Source organism: Mytilus galloprovincialis, chromosome 1, assembly GCF_965363235.1.
Source record: "Mytilus galloprovincialis chromosome 1, xbMytGall1.hap1.1, whole genome shotgun sequence".
NCBI classification, from domain to species: domain Eukaryota; kingdom Metazoa; phylum Mollusca; class Bivalvia; order Mytilida; family Mytilidae; genus Mytilus; species Mytilus galloprovincialis.
Window position 1 is genome coordinate 107,481,991 of NC_134838.1, and position 5,530 is coordinate 107,487,520.

Genomic DNA, 5,530 nt, shown 5'->3' on the forward strand with positions numbered 1-5,530 from the left:
TTTATTCTCATTTAGTGATATCGGATATGTTCCTTACGTCGTAACTACAATCCCCTTCCCTTTCATGAATTTGACCTACCGAATTAGACTATTTACCGGATTTGTAATCACATAAGCAACACGACGGGTGCCGCATGTGGAGCAGGATCTGCTTACCCTTCCGGAGCACCTGAGATCACCCCTAGTTTTTGGTGGGGTTCATGTTGTTTATTCTTTGTTTTCTATGTTGTGTCATGTGTACTATTGTTTTTCTGTTTGTCTTTTTCATTTTTAGCCATAACGTTGTCAGTTTGTTTTAGATTTATGAGTTTGGCTGTCCCTTTGGTATCTTTCGTCCCTCTTTTAGTGACGATTTTTTTCCCCAATATATTATAATGAAACATTTTTTTTTTAAATATTCCTTGTTCATAAGATAAAAGCATGATGCTTATATGCCAACATAAATACAAGATTTTGTATATCTTCTCTTTCAACAATCAATACAGTGCACAGTAAATAAACAGCAAAACAAATCTACCTGAAACTATTAACTCCAAGAATATTCTTATGGCACACTGCTATTTTACAGACAAAAGTGTATGTAATATATAAACTCCAACATGACTGGGTACGAATTTGTTTATGATAAGGTGAACGAAAACTTAAATCATGAGAAACAAATCTACGTTGACCGAAAATAAATATTGTGGTCTATGCGTCCTGTTCTTATCATGGGTAAACTACCTCTGTGTTCTCGTTTTTTTTTAGTTCTGAGGGTAGTACATGAAGAGGGTTCAAACACCAGTTTTCAACTTGGACTCTACGTACATCACAATAACATCACGGCAAATCGATACATTTTTAAAAGATAAAATCTGAATAATTTTCGATTCTTCAGAATAATTTTAGATTCTTCAGAATAATTTAAGAATCTTCAGAATAGTTTTAGATTCTTTAAATTTAAAATCAATGCAATAATTCAAACGAAATTATGTCTGAATTATATATATATATAGGGTGTGATTTGCTCATTATCGGCCGCCTAGACATATTTTCGTTTGAATTATTGCATTGATTGGAAATCTGAAGAATGTAAAATTATTCTGAAAAATCTAAAAATATATATAAGATAAGATAAGATGCAATATTGTTAATTTACAGGTCATATAAAGTTTTGTGTTGACAATTGCAAAATGCAAAAACCATTGAAATCGTAAATGCAAATGAATGTTAATTTACACGAATGCAATTGGGACACGAAGGGTCGATTGAAAATATATACAGTAATGAAAGCCGTTAAAGGGTGTGAATTTGTAGCTACGGAAAACATCATCTCTGTGTTTCGAAGTGTAAAGTGGCGTCCATTTTCTTGATCTAGTATACATTAGGTTTTCGGGGCCTGCTCAAAACTTCCGCTGGGTGCGGGATTTCTCGCTTGTTGAAGACCCTGGAGTTGTTTTAAATATTTTGGTCTGGTTGTTGTTTTTCTGACATAATCCCTGTTTCCATTCTTCTTATTCAATTAATTAAGACGAATTGTATTTTATCATTTTCTTTCAATAGCTTGCAAACTTGTTTTTGAAAAAAAAAATTGAAAGTAAAAAGCTTCCATCTTATCAAAGACGCTTGATTAATAAACGTTAAGCGAAACAGAAATCATAATCCCTGTTTTCTGGTCTTATAAGAGTTGATCTGGGGTGAGGATGGAGGGGGTTAGGGGTGTATTTTAATGTTTCTATATTTGTTTCTGCTATTTGTTTTGAACTATTTTTTCTATCTTTTTAATTTACTTTCAGCTGCTCTACTATCAGTGTGCTAAAAAAGAATATATTAAAAAACAATTTAATATAAAAACGTAAATATGTTAAGTCATGCGTTATACGACTATGCCCTTTTTACCATTTGTTTACAAAACGTAAAACAAGATTAATATGATAATTGATAAAAAAAATATATAAAATTTAAACTATTTTACTTTTTTTACATGATATTTGATCGTCTTCTGTGTAATTTATTAAAAAAACAGTTGCAGGTAAACATCAACGGTATCAAACACACCCATACAGGTAACAAAATATGAGAGAGTATTTAAACTTTTAGAGATGACCCCTGTATATCATATTGTATTAATATTCATCCAACACGAGCGCCAGCAGTAGTATCGACTTTTCTAACACGTCTAATTAAAAATCGATTTTGTTCTTATTCTTTACAAAATTACCAAATGCCTAACAAAGGATCTGTAAATAAATTTTCTAACAAATTCAACGATTCTGTTATCGGGACAACTGACAAAATCAAACATTGCAAAGTCTCAGAGAAAACTTCAGAAAGCATTGCAAAAGTACAACGATGTGGCATTCAAAACAATACAATAAAATTATAAGCATGTAAAGAGGTATGTGGAAAACTGTTTATTCAACGGAGTTCGATAAACAATGAAACAACTAAGATCAAATAATAAAGATGTATATAGATCACGAGGTCTGCAGTACTTTCTCTTTTTGTTCTCTTTCTATTTTACAAATGGAGCAGAAACGTTTGATGGAAATCTAATTTACAAATTTCTGTTTACATAAGAGAATAGATGATTTTAATTATTTAACTAATAATTCAGAATAACGAGGTGTTACAGATTGGCTATAGTTTACAGAACACTAGCGAAATTGGTTATTTGTTTAAAATAAAATTGTCTGGCATTTTAGATATTATCTATTTCTACACTTAAAGCGACATTTTACAGTTTAGCTTTATTCTCTTGTAATCTATTTTATTGAAGAGAGAGAAGTTACTGGGAAGTGGTGGTCGTCAAACTTCTTTTGTACTTTCGGGATATATCGAAATGAAATACAAAGACTCATCGAAACAACATCTGATACACAAATTTAATGATACTTTTAGTTATTTGGATGTTATTTTGGCTCTCAATAATGACGACTTCCGTATATATACTAAAGAAATTTATCCTGTTGAACTTACTATAAATAAAGCTTATACTAACAATGACCACTGCCCTTTCTTCGATCTTGATATATATATATATATATATCAATAACGGAAAGCTTAATACTAAAACTTATGATAAAGGAGATGATTTTTCATTTCCTATCGTTAATTATCCATTTTTAGATGGTGACGTTCCCTTGTCGCCATCTTACGGTGTTTACATATCTCAACTTGTACGATTCGCTCGTGTATGCAACAATGTTTTAGATTTTAACGAGAGAAATTTATGGATTACTGAAAAGTTATTACACCAGGGTTTTCGATATCACAAACTAGTCAAAACATTTACTAAATTTTATCTTCGGTTTTAGAACATTATTCGTAAATGTAGCTCAACATGCAGACTTCTTATACGTTCAGGTATTTCACATCTATTCTTTTTATGGAAATATTCTTTATAAAGCACAAAAATTTCAGTATTCACCTCAAAAGCCAACGAAACCTTTAAATAGACTTATTAAGAAGGGATGTAGTTACGATACTGTTGCCAGGTCATTAAAGATTGCATATTTTGGCGTTAATATTGATTCACGTATAGGGTCTTTGCATCGGAACTAAACACATTTATTTAAAAACCAGTTGTTGACATGACACGGGTTATGTTCTTCTCATATATGTTATGATGGAATGATAATGAACCCCTAACGGGATCGAAGGATTGTGCCTGATATTCATATGATGAAGACATAATCTTTCAATCAGTTTAATTGAAGTCTTGATCTGGCATGTCAGTTAACTGCTAGTTGTCTGTTATTTATGTATTATTGTCATTTTGTTTATTTTCTTTGGTTACATCTTCTGACATCAGACTTGGACTTCTCTTGAACTGAATTTTAATGTGCGTATTGTTATGCGTTTCCTTTTCTTCATTGGTTAGAGGTATTAGGGGAGAGTTGAGATCTCACAAACATGTTTAACCCCGCCGCATTTTTGCGCCTGTCCCAAGTCAGGAGCCTCTGGCCTTTGTTAGTCTTGTACTATTTTTAATTTTAGTTTCTTGTATACAATTTGGAGTTTAGTATGGCGTTCATTATCACTGAACTAGTATATTTGTTTAGGGGACAGCTGAAGGACGCCTCCGGGTATGAGAATTTCTCGCTGCATTGAAGACCTGTTGGTGACCTTCTGCTGTTGTCTGTTCTATGGTCGGGTTGTTGTTTGACACATTCCCCATTTCCATTCTCAATTTTAATTGGGCTAAACCAAGATATGCCACAAATGAATAACTGTCGGCATTTTCCGATTTAATACAATTTACAGTATAACCTTTGAAATAGCAGTTGATTCGTTTTATTTTTATTTATTTCTATTAATTTAAAACCGAACTAAAAAATCTTAAATTGAATTCAAAAGCCCAAGTACCAAAACATTATGACTTTGGCAATCGTAAACTCAACATTATTTTGACACAACTTAGGTGCTCAGCTTCTATTTTAAATTATGATCTTAACAGAGTCAACATTATTTCCGATCCGTTTTGTAGTTGTGGTTCTTAGTGCGAAGATTCACGTCACTTCTTTTTTTTATTGTCCTAATTATGCGAATATAAGAATCAAATTATTTAATAATCTACATTGGTTACAGAGAACTCTCTCCTAAAAAAAGAATGCATGCATATGAATTTATTAAAGAGTCTAAGAGGTTTCTAGTTGTGTAATATAGCACATTATAAAGTGCAAATACATGCATATTGTGTATAACCATTCACATCATCATACACCATCTTTTCACAGTTCCAATATTTTTATATATATAAATTGTTATGGGAGAAGACTATATAAGTTTGATTAGTTTGTGTCTCATCCCTTTTGCACATTGAAGCAAATAAAATATGTTTAAACTAGATGGATAAATATATAACGAATATTTTGTTTCAGTATCCATTTTTATAATAATCCAATCATCTTTTATATCCTTTTTTTCAAATAAAATGTACTTGAATCAAAATATATCTATTAACTTTTCTATTTTTTACATTTTACGATATGTTTTCTCAAATTGAATGTGCTTGTAATATATGCAGCTGGACATAAGATATCCACCCACCATCAATAATTTTTTAATATAGTGTATGATGTCTGCATTTCTGAGTAAATAAGTAAGTAAGTAAGTAAGTAAGTGACATTTGTAAATATATGTCCAGTTTATAAACATTTAATATATGATAAATATTAAAACACAAGACCCAATGGACCTATAAGTCACCTCAAATGAAATTAAATAATTATAAATCAATTATATTCGTTCTTGTAAAAATATATATATATATTAACAATTTTAATTTGTCGCTAATCAGGGGGTCTGTTATCCATTGCATGGTTATCGTTGGATGCTGTCTGACATTTGTTTTTCGTTGGAGGTTGTCTGCCATATATGTTTTTCGTTGGAGATTGTCTGTCATATTTGTTTTTCATTGGACAGTGTCTGCCATATTTGTTTTTCGTTGGAGGTTGCCTGCCATATTTGTTTTTCGTTGGAGGTTGTCTGCCATATTTGTTTTTCGTTGGAGGTTGTCTGTCATTTTTGTTTTTCGTTGGAGGTTGTC